Below are 16,193 nucleotides of genomic sequence, written 5' to 3' on the forward strand. Positions count from 1 at the left end.
AGCCATTCTTATTTAAACACCAGGAAGCTGTATAGGAGCTACAGCCCTAATAATTGTCCAATGCCTTACATCATCAATATTATTCTACCTACCAAACCTGAATTATGAACAAATTCACAGTTGAACTATAGTTCTAGCTCACAGTTTATGAACACTCCTTCCACCTATAGCAGCATTATGACTCCTAGCAACTCTCACCAACCTAACTTTAACCCCCAAAATCAAACTAAATGGAGAACTGTTTGCAGTAATATCATTCTCATGCTCTAATGTTACCATTATCCTAACAGAAATTAATATCATTATAACTGTCCTATATTCCCTCTATATATTAAATATAACACAGCAAGGAAAATATACATATCTTGATTTTTTTGCTCTTTCAGCCACTTCTTTTTATTTACAGTTTATGTTTAATACAATATCAATTCCATAACATGAGAAGTTACTATAAATCAAAGCATAAATACAATAAAAAACAATATACAATCCAAAATAGAGATACAGCATTCAGGTATGAAACAAAAGAGAATGTTCATTCACACACACAGTAGCTTGAGATCTGTTGGATATGGTTATTCCAATGTAGGTTTTTAAAGATGGAAAAATATGACTTTGGTTAACTGTGACCATATTAGATTTTGGAACATCTAAGCATCATTGTGTGACCATGTGAACAAAAGACTTTAGGGAATGGCTACTTTTAAAAAGGTTTCTGTGCATCAAAGCAGTTGTGAAAAGTTTTACTTTCCAAAATCAAGCCCACTTTAGGCTTAAGACCGGGTTCCAACTGTCTAAAAATATTGAATGACAACAGAAAGTGTTCCAAATATGGCCATTCTGATTCAGTTTAAAAGGAAGTATTTACAGAAAAGAGTATAATTTTTTTTCTGAATTTAATGTAAGCAAGCTTCCAGTCTTCAGTTCTCGAATATTTGATTTACAGTTTGGTTCCTTCACATATTTACCTTTTTAATTTCAAGATTTGTCAATTTTACCTTCAAAACAGACCATTTTTTAAATTGTAAAAATTATTCAACCTATGCAGAAATAAAAAGCATTTTGAAATTAGTTGAGATTAATATACTTCTACTCTTTGTTATCTGTCTAGCTAAATGAATCTAGCACTCTTTTTGAATAAGAATAGTTGATAAGTATATAAGCAAAATGTACTCATTATGCTTGGATTTGGGGTAGATTCCAATCCATCATTGAGCTGGCACATGTCAATGGCTATATAAAAATCCAAATTTGGGGCTTCCCTGGTGGCGCAGTGGTTGAGAGTCCACCTGCCGACTCAGGGGACACGGGTTCGTGCCCGGTCCGGGAAGATCCCACATGCCGCAGAGCGGCTAGGCCCGTGAGCCATGGCCGCTGAGTCTGCGCGTCCAGAGCCTGTGCTCCGCAATGGGAGAGGCCACAACAGTGAGAGGCCCGCGTACCGCAAAAAGAAATAATAATCCAAATTCAATGTCAAACACAAAGCCCCAGAAGAAAGAGTTCAGTTCCCAAGAGAACAGTGATAGCTTAACATAAAATTTTATTTAGAGTACATCGGCATTAAGTTAGTAATGCTGAAACAACACATGGAGGATTTGCAGTAACACCTGGAAGTTCCTTCTAATGTATGTATAAAGAGAATCATGGAAGCTTTCTGTTTTATCCAATTGTTTTATGGCCTTATAAATTTAATGCACCAAATGAAAACTGAATCTTTGTTCTACATCTTATTCTTTATCTCTAAGTAAGATAAAATCTATTCTCATTTTCAAGGTAGAGTTTTATGTGCCCATACTTCTTAAGCCACATTTAAGAAAATCATCTCAACTAATTTTGGATATTGTCTCTCTTCATCTTGTACAGGAAACTCCAGCAGCTTTAATATTGGCATTCATCATCTAGTCAAACCCTTCACATGCTCTTCAAACCAATCAAATGTGGGATCCTCAACAATTTCTGTCAATAAAATAAGGTGTGAAATCAGCAGATTCATTCAATGAAGCCCTGGTTGTTGTTGTTTTCCTTGTCACACTAGATGTCTAGACGCCTTTTGAACTGGGTTTAGAAGATGGGGATGTATAGATGCTTCTTGCCCTGAGTCTCTTAACAGCAGAGATGTAGAAGGGAGACCGAGATCATGAAGAGACTGGCTGTTGACTGTGGAGCATCATCACTTGACATGATGGTGGCATTGGCTGGATTGGGGGCAGCTGAGATATTCTGGGAGGGGTTACTTGAAGGTGTTACAACAATTGTTTGATTTGAATAAATCTGCGTAGGTAAGAGCAGCACCAGAAGCAGCAGCCCCAGTCGGAGCCTGGCCACCATCGTTCTGCTCATGTCCGCTCCACCAGTGTGTAGCGCATCTCACTGGATGCAGGGAGCATGGAGAATCGCTGGCTCAGGGCGGGCACAGGCAAAGTCAAATATACATTTCTTGTTAACAGTGTTAAACCATCATTTACATGGGAAAATGCCCTCATGAAGTAACGTCAAGTTAAGAAGGCTAATACTGTACATACATATATATATACATTTTGTACATAAGTATATATATACAAACGTTTGACCTAGTGGCACCACATGACAGAGGGAATCTCACCTTCCTCTTTATTTCCCAGCTTCCTGGACCGCATCTCTCTCCACTCACCTCCCCATGGGCCACACCTTCCCAGCCTTCTTTGCTGGTGCCTTGACATCCTCTAACTGGCAAATGTTGCAGTGCTACAGGTCTCTGACCTCAGACACTTCCTTGTTTACAACACCCACTTTCCAGATGATTCCACCTATTTTCATGGGTTTAAATATTGTCTCTTCACTGATGTATCCTAATACATCTACAACACAGACAGGCCCTGGGCTCCTATCATGTTCATGCCTGTCAACATGCCTACAGGACATCTTCACTTGGATTTCTGATCAACTTCACATGCTCAAAACTGAACACCTGATTTCACCTGCATCCTGCAGGATAATATCCATCACTGAACTACTTCTCAAAACCTCCACTGGTACAAATCTGATCTCAGCGGCCAGCACCTCCCAGCAGGATCTATTGCAAGATCTGCTCTCCCTGGCTTCCCTTGGATCCTTTCAGTTTGAGCCTTTAGTAACCACTATCTTCGCTCAGGGCTCTATGGTTTTAGACTCTATATAAGAACACCTAGGGCTTCCCTGGTGGCGCAGTGGTTAAGAATCCACCTGCCAATGCAGGGAACATGGGTTCGAGCCCTGGTCTGGGAAGATCCCACAGGCCGTGGAGATACTAAGCCCATGTGCCACAACTACTGAGCCTGCATTATAGAGCCCGTGAGCCACATCTACCGAAGCCCACGCGCCTAGAGCCCGTGCTCCGTAGCAAGAGAAGCCACCGCAATGAGAAGCCCGCACACCGCAACCAAGAGTAGCCCCCGCTAGCCGCAACTAGAGAAAGCCCGTGCACAGCAATGAAGACCCAGTGCAGCCAAACAAATACATACATAAAATAAGTAAGTTCAAAAATAAATAAATAAAAATAAATTTTTAAAAAAGAACACCTAATTCAGGTTGGAAGGTGGGAGGGACACTCTAAATGTCATCTATGCTGCATGTACAAGAACCCCGAGAGCATACCAAGAGGTACCACATTTTTCACTGCTGTAGCCGATCATTCCCCCTGTACTACCACACTGTATCACTCCCTTCCCTGATCTACTGCCACAGTCTCTTTGGAAGGTGTTTCAGAACTCTTGTTATCATAGTGCCAGTTTAACTGTCCTCACTTCCCTAATTTATACCAGGATTTAAGACCTTGTGGTCCGGGATCCTGTCCAGAGCAAGCAGGCTAAGACTCTGTCTTTGTTTATTTATTTCATCAGGAAGGGCTCTACTCCCTCTCCTAGTTCATGGTGTGAAGTGTTCTTAGCCTCTTAGGAAAGTGGGGAGAATTGGAAGGACTCTATATGAGAATGCTAGGCTTTGTAAAACATTTAGTTTCTTTAAAAAATAAGACTCATTTTTAATTTGACTTTGAACAATCCTAGGAAATACAAAGAAAGCCAAGAATCGGTGACATGAAATGACCACCAGTAAGAATTACAACAGTCACCGCTTATCTCGTAGCATAGGGCACTGTCCGTGATCCTTAAGAAGAGTTACTAGAAATGCCTTGCCCATCTTGCCCCTAAACACCAACACATCAATCATGTACCTTGAAAGGTACATGAGTGCTGTGTTGGTGTTTAGGGGGAGCATCTCACTTACCAGGGACTGACTTCTACCTTGATTCCTTTGTAGGGATGGAGACTTCCCTGGTGATGAAAAATTCCCTGGGATTGCAACCTCCAAGCCAGACATCTTGTGTGACACAAACTCAAGAACTCCCCAGGCCCTGCAGGAGCAGAAATATCCAGATACTTGAGAGTAACCCACCACCTGAACTTGGGGACATTTCAGGGACAGCTCCAGTCCAGAGCGCCAGTAGTCTCCTGGCCCTGCCTCCAGCTCCAAGCCAGGGACAAATAGAGAGTGAGCACTTGGAGGATATGAAAACCAAGCTTGCAAAGCCTCTGGATGCCTACAGATCCCGAGAGAAAACCAAGAGCCTCCACTACTCCCTTTAGAAATCCCTGATATTCAGCAGCTCCTGGGCTGCACTGATGCATCCCCTCAGCCAAGAGGAGCAGCTGCTTCTGAAAATCCTGATCTGGGAAAGAACAGCCTGAGTCTTGAGGGTCTAGGGACACCTGAAAATGGGATGGAATCTAGCAGTGGTTTTGCAGACATTACTACACTGGCGGAGGATATTCACCTTCCCCAGCTCTTTAATTCTTTGAAAGAACTTGATCCAAAGGTCCCAACAGGATCAAAGCCAAAGACACCAGAGCCTTTAAGGTGAATCAGGTGCAGGAAAAGCCAAGTGTCATAAAGGTTCCCTCTGCTCAACCCAGGAAGAACAAACATAAAGCCTCTGAGCCTATCAGTGGTGCTCCCAAGGCCAAAATCCAGCCAAAGAATCCAGAGTGCCTGCTAGGGGGAGAAGTGCTTCTACGCCATGCTGCAGTCAGGGACAGCGCTCCTGTGACCACGGCCAAGCATTCCAAAGGCAAACCTCAGAAAGCTGCATCCAGAAAGATCAGCAATACTCAGAGCCACGGGCAGGAAAGCACCTCAAGGACCAAACGAAGGAAGAAGGCTGAAGAGAAAAAGCAGTCAGGGAACAAAGTCAAGGCAGGAGAGAAGCCAACAATTCCCCAGACGAAGCGAAAGGAACACCAAACTGAGCTTATCCAAGAGAGCTTTAAAAAGCCTCGAACCTCCCTAGGCATGTGCAGGCTGGCGTCTGTGAAGGTTTTTCATGCACTGGGGGAGAAGAATGATAAGAAAACTGGGCTCTCTTCCTGTCGGGTCTTGGGAAATTCAAGCAACCCTAAACACCCCCAGCTATCCAGCCATGGAGGTATACCCCACCTGAGGGTAAGAGTCCTGAGAAAACTCAAGTCGAAGCCCAGAAACCAGACAGCAGTGCTGGAAAACAGTGTCCATCTCCATCCCAGTAGAAGCTGCCGCCTCCTGGGAAGGTCAAGTTGATACCTCTGCCGTTTTCTGCCTGGGACAAGCCTCAATCTCGACCTGCTCCGCGGAGGCCACAGTCTCTGGCCTCACATCGGCCTGCTGTGGCTGAGTGTGCCCAGCCTGTTTCTACTAACTCAGCTCAACCTCCAGGATTGAAGAGGGTAGAAATGACTCTTTAAATTTACCAGTTGGACTGAGCTATATGTGAACTCTAGGTAATAGCGTGGGAACTGCACAAGCAAAGTGAGACACTGAAGATTCCAATGGTAATAGCCGTACTGTTTTCTAACGGACGAAAAAAATGCCTATATTATAAGTTCTATTTCTCCTGCTTTCTGGCAGTATCATGCTCAGAATAGTGTCCTGGCAAGCAAGTCAGGATACTTAGGTTCTGAAATCTGGTAAGGATACTAACATAATGAGAGAACTTGAACAAGTCAACCCGACCTCTCTGAGCCTCAATTTCCTTCCTCATGAAATGAGACTGTGAAAACAGAAGTTCTCTAAGGACCTCCTAGTTCTAAAATGCTCCCAGTTTAGGAAACAGCATAGAAGTCCATACTAGTGCAGGCTGAAAGGAAAGATAGGTCAGGGAGAAAGTTGCTTCCAGCCTAGAGAACAATGTCTGAACCATACCACTTGGGTCTTCTGCCCATCTGTGCCCAACATGGGAGCACAGGCAGCTAATACAGAAGAGTGTAAAACTGCTCAGTCCTTGCAACCATCATAACGGTCTGATTTTTGGTTTCTCAGTAAGTATTGACATTACAGGTGTCTGGATAGCAAGAAACTTAAGATAATGCTGTTCCTCAAACATAGTGAGAATTTATCAATCTCCCTGATGTTTTCATTACCCTCTTGTTCTTACAGAAAATTTCCAAAATCCATCTCGACTTGGAACTCTGAATTCTCTGCAGCACTCTCTTCCTGGGGTGAGCAATGCAACTTCCCTAAGAGGAAGTGTCTGCAACTTCTCCAGAGTCTCTGCTCCTGCCGTCAGTTCGGCATCAGCTACTGGTACCTCTTTCCAGACACTCATGTGTAGCGCCTACCTTCACCAACAGTCTAGCACAACTATGTTATCTGGAGTTACTGACCAGAGCCAGACGTCCACTTCAGCTGCTTCCTATCCGGGTGTTCTTGACTGGGACATCACAGGAAGCACCGAAAAGAATTCTCCTTCACTCGGAGACTTTACTCTGGCAGTCACTGACCAGCACACAGCTGCTTCCTCCATGTTTATGGCAGCCCAGTATGATAAAACTGCAGACACCAATAACATGGTCCCTCTATATCCATCACCTTCTGCCAGGCTTGCTCAGGGAACACCATCTCAGATTCCAAATCAGGGACACAGCCTGTCACTTCCCTACCAGGAAGGAAGCCAGGTATATTACTATAACCAAGGCACATTGGGGTCTTTACTGAATGGAGAACTTGGCTCCTGCCTGCAACCCTATGGCTCTGTGTCATACACAGGAAGTAAGGTCTCTGTGCAACCAAAAGTGGTTATGGTACTAAAGGAGATTCAGCCCACAAATATCCAACCACCAGCTTCCACCTCTGGAATCTACTACCCTGTGTCTGCTCAACCCGTCACAGAAACAAGTTTTCAAGGTGAGTACAAACAGCAAGAAAGTTGAACAATGAGGTCAGCATTCAAAAGTGGGGTCAAATCTACAGCTGGGAAGTGGTGTACAGACAGGTAGAATTTAGATCCTGAGCCTTTAATAACCACTACCTTCACACAGGGCTCTCTGGTTTAGACTCTATATAAGAACACCTAGGGCTTCCCTGGTGGCGCAGTGGTTAAGAATCCTCCTGCCAATGCAGGGGACACGGGTTCGAGCCCTGGTCAGGGAAGATCCCACAGGCCGTGGAGCAACTAAGCCCATGTGCCACAACTACTGAGCCTGCATTCTAGAGCCCGTGAGCCACATCTACTGAAGCCCACGCGCCTAGAGCCCGTGCTCCATAGCAAGAGAAGCCACCGCAATGAGAAGCCTGCACACCGCAACCAAGAGTAGCCCCCGCTAGCCGCAACTAGAGAAAGCCCGTGCACAGCAATGAAGACCCAGTGCAGCCAAACAAATACATACATAAAATAAGTAAGTTCAAAAATAAATAAATAAAAATAAAATTTTTAAAAAAGAACACCTAATTCAGGTTGGAAGGTGGGAGGGACACTCTAAATGTCATCTATGCTGCATGTACAAGAACCCCGAGAGCATACCAACAGGTACCACATTTTTCACTGCTGTAGCCGATCATTCCCCCTGTACTCCCACACTGTATCACTCCCTTCCCTGATCTACTGCTACAGTCTCTTTGGAAGGTGTTTCAGAACTCTTGTTATCATAGTGCCAGTTTAACTGTCCTCACTTCCCTAATTTATACCAGGATTTAAGACCTTGTGGTCTGGGATCCTGTCCAGAGCAAGCAGGCTAAGACTCTGTCTTTGTTTATTTATTTCATCAGGAAGGGCTCTACTCCCTCTCCTAGTTCATGGTGTGAAGTGTTCTTAGCCTCTCAGGAAAGTGGGGAGAATTGGAAGGACTCTATATGAGAATGCTAGGCTTTGTAAAACATTCAGTTTCTTTAAAAAATAAGACTCATTTTTAATTTGACTTTGAACAATCCTAGGAAATACAAAGAAAGCCAAGAATCGGTGACATGAAATGACCACCAGTAAGAATTACAACAGTCACCGCTTATCTCGTAGCATAGGGCACTGTCCGTGATCCTTAAGAAGAGTTACTAGAAATGCCTTGCCCATCTTGCCCCTAAACACCAACACATCAATCATGTACCTTGAAAGGTACATGAGTGCTGTGTTGGTGTTTAGGGGGAGCATCTCACTTACCAGGGACTGACTTCTACCTTGATTCCTTTGTAGGGATGGAGACTTCCCTGGTGATGAAAAATTCCCTGGGATTGCAACCTCCAAGCCAGACATCTTGTGTGACACAAACTCAAGAACTCCCCAGGCCCTGCAGGAGCAGAAATATCCAGATACTTGAGAGTAACCCACCACCTGAACTTGGGGACATTTCAGGGACAGCTCCAGTCCAGAGCGCCAGTAGTCTCCTGGCCCTGCCTCCAGCTCCAAGCCAGGGACAAATAGAGAGTGAGCACTTGGAGGATATGAAAACCAAGCTTGCAAAGCCTCTGGATGCCTACAGATCCCGAGAGAAAACCAAGAGCCTCCACTACTCCCTTTAGAAATCCCTGATATTCAGCAGCTCCTGGGCTGCACTGATGCATCCCCTCAGCCAAGAGGAGCAGCTGCTTCTGAAAATCCTGATCTGGGAAAGAACAGCCTGAGTCTTGAGGGTCTAGGGACACCTGAAAATGGGATGGAATCTAGCAGTGGTTTTGCAGACATTACTACACTGGCGGAGGATATTCACCTTCCCCAGCTCTTTAATTCTTTGAAAGAACTTGATCCAAAGGTCCCAACAGGATCAAAGCCAAAGACACCAGAGCCTTTAAGGTGAATCAGGTGCAGGAAAAGCCAAGTGTCATAAAGGTTCCCTCTGCTCAACCCAGGAAGAACAAACATAAAGCCTCTGAGCCTATCAGTGGTGCTCCCAAGGCCAAAATCCAGCCAAAGAATCCAGAGTGCCTGCTAGGGGGAGAAGTGCTTCTACGCCATGCTGCAGTCAGGGACAGCGCTCCTGTGACCACGGCCAAGCATTCCAAAGGCAAACCTCAGAAAGCTGCATCCAGAAAGATCAGCAATACTCAGAGCCACGGGCAGGAAAGCACCTCAAGGACCAAACGAAGGAAGAAGGCTGAAGAGAAAAAGCAGTCAGGGAACAAAGTCAAGGCAGGAGAGAAGCCAACAATTCCCCAGACGAAGCGAAAGGAACACCAAACTGAGCTTATCCAAGAGAGCTTTAAAAAGCCTCGAACCTCCCTAGGCATGTGCAGGCTGGCGTCTGTGAAGGTTTTTCATGCACTGGGGGAGAAGAATGATAAGAAAACTGGGCTCTCTTCCTGTCGGGTCTTGGGAAATTCAAGCAACCCTAAACACCCCCAGCTATCCAGCCATGGAGGTATACCCCACCTGAGGGTAAGAGTCCTGAGAAAACTCAAGTCGAAGCCCAGAAACCAGACAGCAGTGCTGGAAAACAGTGTCCATCTCCATCCCAGTAGGAGCTGCCGCCTCCTGGGAAGGTCAAGTTGATACCTCTGCCGTTTTCTGCCTGGGACAAGCCTCAATCTCGACCTGCTCCGCGGAGGCCACAGTCTCTGGCCTCACATCGGCCTGCTGTGGCTGAGTGTGCCCAGCCTGTTTCTACTAACTCAGCTCAACCTCCAGGATTGAAGAGGGTAGAAATGACTCTTTAAATTTACCAGTTGGACTGAGCTATATGTGAACTCTAGGTAATAGCGTGGGAACTGCACAAGCAAAGTGAGACACTGAAGATTCCAATGGTAATAGCCGTACTGTTTTCTAACGGACGAAAAAAATGCCTATATTATAAGTTCTATTTCTCCTGCTTTCTGGCAGTATCATGCTCAGAATAGTGTCCTGGCAAGCAAGTCAGGATACTTAGGTTCTGAAATCTGGTAAGGATACTAACATAATGAGAGAACTTGAACAAGTCAACCCGACCTCTCTGAGCCTCAATTTCCTTCCTCATGAAATGAGACTGTGAAAACAGAAGTTCTCTAAGGACCTCCTAGTTCTAAAATGCTCCCAGTTTAGGAAACAGCATAGAAGTCCATACTAGTGCAGGCTGAAAGGAAAGATAGGTCAGGGAGAAAGTTGCTTCCAGCCTAGAGAACAATGTCTGAACCATACCACTTGGGTCTTCTGCCCATCTGTGCCCAACATGGGAGCACAGGCAGCTAATACAGAAGAGTGTAAAACTGCTCAGTCCTTGCAACCATCATAACGGTCTGATTTTTGGTTTCTCAGTAAGTATTGACATTACAGGTGTCTGGATAGCAAGAAACTTAAGATAATGCTGTTCCTCAAACATAGTGAGAATTTATCAATCTCCCTGATGTTTTCATTACCCTCTTGTTCTTACAGAAAATTTCCAAAATCCATCTCGACTTGGAACTCTGAATTCTCTGCAGCACTCTCTTCCTGGGGTGAGCAATGCAACTTCCCTAAGAGGAAGTGTCTGCAACTTCTCCAGAGTCTCTGCTCCTGCCGTCAGTTCGGCATCAGCTACTGGTACCTCTTTCCAGACACTCATGTGTAGCGCCTACCTTCACCAACAGTCTAGCACAACTATGTTATCTGGAGTTACTGACCAGAGCCAGACGTCCACTTCAGCTGCTTCCTATCCGGGTGTTCTTGACTGGGACATCACAGGAAGCACCGAAAAGAATTCTCCTTCACTCGGAGACTTTACTCTGGCAGTCACTGACCAGCACACAGCTGCTTCCTCCATGTTTATGGCAGCCCAGTATGATAAAACTGCAGACACCAATAACATGGTCCCTCTATATCCATCACCTTCTGCCAGGCTTGCTCAGGGAACACCATCTCAGATTCCAAATCAGGGACACAGCCTGTCACTTCCCTACCAGGAAGGAAGCCAGGTATATTACTATAACCAAGGCACATTGGGGTCTTTACTGAATGGAGAACTTGGCTCCTGCCTGCAACCCTATGGCTCTGTGTCATACACAGGAAGTAAGGTCTCTGTGCAACCAAAAGTGGTTATGGTACTAAAGGAGATTCAGCCCACAAATATCCAACCACCAGCTTCCACCTCTGGAATCTACTACCCTGTGTCTGCTCAACCCGTCACAGAAACAAGTTTTCAAGGTGAGTACAAACAGCAAGAAAGTTGAACAATGAGGTCAGCATTCAAAAGTGGGGTCAAATCTACAGCTGGGAAGTGGTGTACAGACAGGTAGAATTTAGATCCTGAGCCTTTAATAACCACTACCTTCACACAGGGCTCTCTGGTTTAGACTCTATATAAGAACACCTAGGGCTTCCCTGGTGGCGCAGTGGTTAAGAATCCTCCTGCCAATGCAGGGGACACGGGTTCGAGCCCTGGTCAGGGAAGATCCCACAGGCCGTGGAGCAACTAAGCCCATGTGCCACAACTACTGAGCCTGCATTCTAGAGCCCGTGAGCCACATCTACTGAAGCCCACGCGCCTAGAGCCCGTGCTCCATAGCAAGAGAAGCCACCGCAATGAGAAGCCTGCACACCGCAACCAAGAGTAGCCCCCGCTAGCCGCAACTAGAGAAAGCCCGTGCACAGCAATGAAGACCCAGTGCAGCCAAACAAATACATACATAAAATAAGTAAGTTCAAAAATAAATAAATAAAAATAAAATTTTTAAAAAAGAACACCTAATTCAGGTTGGAAGGTGGGAGGGACACTCTAAATGTCATCTATGCTGCATGTACAAGAACCCCGAGAGCATACCAACAGGTACCACATTTTTCACTGCTGTAGCCGATCATTCCCCCTGTACTCCCACACTGTATCACTCCCTTCCCTGATCTACTGCTACAGTCTCTTTGGAAGGTGTTTCAGAACTCTTGTTATCATAGTGCCAGTTTAACTGTCCTCACTTCCCTAATTTATACCAGGATTTAAGACCTTGTGGTCTGGGATCCTGTCCAGAGCAAGCAGGCTAAGACTCTGTCTTTGTTTATTTATTTCATCAGGAAGGGCTCTACTCCCTCTCCTAGTTCATGGTGTGAAGTGTTCTTAGCCTCTCAGGAAAGTGGGGAGAATTGGAAGGACTCTATATGAGAATGCTAGGCTTTGTAAAACATTCAGTTTCTTTAAAAAATAAGACTCATTTTTAATTTGACTTTGAACAATCCTAGGAAATACAAAGAAAGCCAAGAATCGGTGACATGAAATGACCACCAGTAAGAATTACAACAGTCACCGCTTATCTCGTAGCATAGGGCACTGTCCGTGATCCTTAAGAAGAGTTACTAGAAATGCCTTGCCCATCTTGCCCCTAAACACCAACACATCAATCATGTACCTTGAAAGGTACATGAGTGCTGTGTTGGTGTTTAGGGGGAGCATCTCACTTACCAGGGACTGACTTCTACCTTGATTCCTTTGTAGGGATGGAGACTTCCCTGGTGATGAAAAATTCCCTGGGATTGCAACCTCCAAGCCAGACATCTTGTGTGACACAAACTCAAGAACTCCCCAGGCCCTGCAGGAGCAGAAATATCCAGATACTTGAGAGTAACCCACCACCTGAACTTGGGGACATTTCAGGGACAGCTCCAGTCCAGAGCGCCAGTAGTCTCCTGGCCCTGCCTCCAGCTCCAAGCCAGGGACAAATAGAGAGTGAGCACTTGGAGGATATGAAAACCAAGCTTGCAAAGCCTCTGGATGCCTACAGATCCCGAGAGAAAACCAAGAGCCTCCACTACTCCCTTTAGAAATCCCTGATATTCAGCAGCTCCTGGGCTGCACTGATGCATCCCCTCAGCCAAGAGGAGCAGCTGCTTCTGAAAATCCTGATCTGGGAAAGAACAGCCTGAGTCTTGAGGGTCTAGGGACACCTGAAAATGGGATGGAATCTAGCAGTGGTTTTGCAGACATTACTACACTGGTGGAGGATATTCACCTTCCCCAGCTCTTTTTTTCTTTGAAAGATCTTGATCAATCCAAAGGTCCCAACGTGATCAAAGCCAAAGACACCAGAGCCATTAAGGTGAATCAGGTGCAGCAAAAGCCAAGTGTCATAAAGGTTCCCTCTGCTCAACCCAGGAAGAACAAACATAAAGCCTCTGAGCCTATCAGTGGTGCTCCCAAGGCCAAAATCCAGCCAAAGAATCCAGAGTGCCTGCTAGGGGGAGAAGTGCTTCTATGCCATGCTGCAGTCAGGGACAGCGCTCCTGTGACCACGGCCAAGCATTCCAAAGGCAAACCTCAGAAAGCTGCATCCAGAAAGATCAGCAATACTCAGAGCCACGGGCAGGAAAGCACCTCAAGGACCAGAGGAAGGAAGAAGGCTGAAGAGAAAAAGCAGTCAGGGAACAAAGTCAAGGCAGGAGAGAAGCCAACAATTCCCCAGACGAAGCGAAAGGAACACCAAACTGAGCTTATCCAAGAGAGCTTTAAAAAGCCTCGAACCTCCCTAGGCATGTGCAGGCTGGCGTCTGTGAAGGTTCTTCATGCACTGGGGGAGAAGAATGATAAGAAAACTGGGCTCTCTTCCTGTCGGGTCTTGGGAAATTCAAGCAACCCTAAACACCCCCAGCTATCCAGCCATGGAGGTATACCCCACCTGAGGGTAAGAGTCCTGAGAAAACTCAAGTCGAAGCCCAGAAACCAGACAGGAGAGCTGAGAAAGAGTGTCCATCTCCATCCCAGTAGGAGCTGCCGCCTCCTGGGAAGGTCAAGTTGATACCTCTGCCGTTTTCTGCCTGGGACAAGCCTCAATCTCGACCTGCTCCTGGGAGGCCACAGTCTCTGTCCTCTCATTGGCCTGCTCTGGCTGACTGTGCCCAGCCTGCTTCTAACTCAGCTCAACCTCCTGCAGTGAGTTCATCCCACCCAGCTCCTGCCTCTTTGCCAGGTCCTGCCAAACCATCTCAGCCAACTATGACTAACCAACCCAACCGGGTTGGACCGACCATACGCAGCCTAGTGTCCCTCAGTCTGCTGCTCCTAGGCCTGCACCCTACGGAACTTCGTCTTGCACTTCTCTCCAGTGGGAGCCTGTTCCCCCTGCTGTGACTAAGCGCCAGTCCCCACCCAAGCTCCAAACCCCATTTCTACTCAAGATTTCAGCAAGCAACCAGTTCCATGGAGGGAACCCTATGTTCCTGAGCCAGTAATGTCAAAGCCCACCGAAGACGAGCAGAGGCCAGAGCGGGAGGCCATGAAGAGACTGGCTCAATAAGAACGTATTGCTGCCAAATACTCCTCTTTGGGGAAACTGCAATTTTTCATTGAGAGGGAAAAAGAAATGGAAATTGCTGACTACTACGGATATGTAAAGTCAGAGCTGCTAGGAGTGTTGGTGGCACCTTGGGGACCAGCTGCTCTTCCATATACAGATAAGACAGGTATAAATTTCTCTATTTATTTTGATATATTTTAAAACAATAAAACTGAATAAATAAATGTAATAGAATTCATAGGTGAGTAATAATACTTTTGAATTTTGAGATGCTGCTAACTGTGGTGTGTTTTTTTTTGTTTGTTTTTTGATGGGGTTGGAATCAAAGTCTGCATGAGAAAGGAAGGACTGAAAGTTGGATGGGAGAATGAAGGAAAGGGGTAAAAACAGAGGAAAGAGAAAGGAACTTGGCCCAGGGCTAGGAAGGCCAAAAGGCATTTATGGATTTATGAAAGGAAGCAGGAGTGAGGATGAAATGGCAGTAGTAAAAAGCAGGGTCAGAGGTCAGGGGTGAAAGAACAAAATTTGAATAGAGTTGAAGATGACAGAAGGTGAGTCTAGGTTTACTAGGAGAAACAGAAAAAGTCTCTTGGGGAGGTTGGCCTTAAGTCTCACAACCACCAGATAGGTATTTAAGAAAACAGGAGGTTCAGCACACATCTCTGAAAGGTTTGAGTTGCCTTATCCAGGTGTGATTATGGTGGGCGGATAGGAAATCTACCAGAGAGGTGGCTAGGGCTCAGAGTTATCCTAGGGGCAGCTGACGACAGGGGCACAGCCAAGGAACTGCTGCATCAGGAGGCCCACGAGCAGGGCCTGGTATGTAAGTCACCATGTACTCAACACCTAAGCACCAGGGCAGCTAATGCACTACTCAGTTAATCCTGGCAACAACAGGCAAGGCCAGTATTCCTGTGCCACTTCACTTAGAGAGGTGCAGCAAAGGGCTGAGGTCACGTCGCATGTGGAGGTACAAGGCCTCAATTGCAGGCCCAAATGCCTCCAAAGTCCTCAGTATCTGCAAGTGCCCGCAGGCGGCCAACCTGGTTTTCAGAGCACAGCATCCTGAGGTTACTGGTGGATGAGATCAAACTTCTGGACAGGCCTAAATATTATCTTGAGGGGCTTCCTCCATTGACCAGGGCGCATGCCGCCTTCTGTAAACATCACCATCAACTGAAACGCACGAGAAAAATCCGACGGAAGCGTCCACTCTCACGGGTGAGAGCGGTGGGGGCACGCACACTGGGCAGCCGCTCCAACAGCCACAGGACCCAGGCGCCCAGTGGTTCACAGGCTCCCTGGGAGGCCTCGTGGGGCAGGTCGAGGGAGTGAGGATGGGAGAGAGCGGCAGGGGTGGGCGTCAAAAGGAATGCAGTGGGGAGAAGGGAGAGATGGAGACAGTGGATAGTGGATAGTGACCATGGGAAAACTGGCAATGTTCATTTTCAACATTAATTTTTTGAGATGTCATTCACATGCCATAACATTCACCTTCTGAAACTGCGAATTCAGCGTCATTTCGTACATTCACAAGCCTATGCAACCATCACCGTCATCTAACCCATCACGTTTTCATCAACCCACAAAGAAGCCCCCGTAACCATCAGCAGGCCCTCTTCATCCCCTCCTCCTTCAGTCCCTGCAACCATTAATTTCCTTTCTGTTGCTATGGTTTTGCCTTTTCTGGACATTTCATGACATAATACAAATGGGACCACTGTGTGTGGCTTCTTTCACTTAGCATAATGTTTTCAAGTTCGTCCATGTCGTAG

At 46.2% G+C, this 16,193-nt stretch overlaps 4 pseudogenes; 3 read left to right on the plus strand and 1 right to left on the minus strand.

Moving 5' to 3' along the window:
* Positions 1-215: 215 nt before the first annotated feature.
* LOC132435297 (signal transducer CD24 pseudogene) lies at positions 216-2,342 on the minus strand (annotated as a pseudogene).
* A 1,935-nt stretch (positions 2,343-4,277) lies between these two features.
* On the plus strand, positions 4,278-6,396 carry LOC132435296 (uncharacterized protein C2orf78-like; annotated as a pseudogene).
* LOC132435295 (uncharacterized protein C2orf78-like) lies at positions 6,396-9,906 on the plus strand (annotated as a pseudogene).
* A 663-nt stretch (positions 9,907-10,569) lies between these two features.
* LOC132435294 (uncharacterized protein C2orf78-like) lies at positions 10,570-15,087 on the plus strand (annotated as a pseudogene).
* Positions 15,088-16,193: the final 1,106 nt, after the last annotated feature.

The sequence above is a fragment of the Delphinus delphis genome, chromosome 12, assembly GCF_949987515.2.
Source record: "Delphinus delphis chromosome 12, mDelDel1.2, whole genome shotgun sequence".
Lineage (NCBI taxonomy): Eukaryota > Metazoa > Chordata > Mammalia > Artiodactyla > Delphinidae > Delphinus > Delphinus delphis.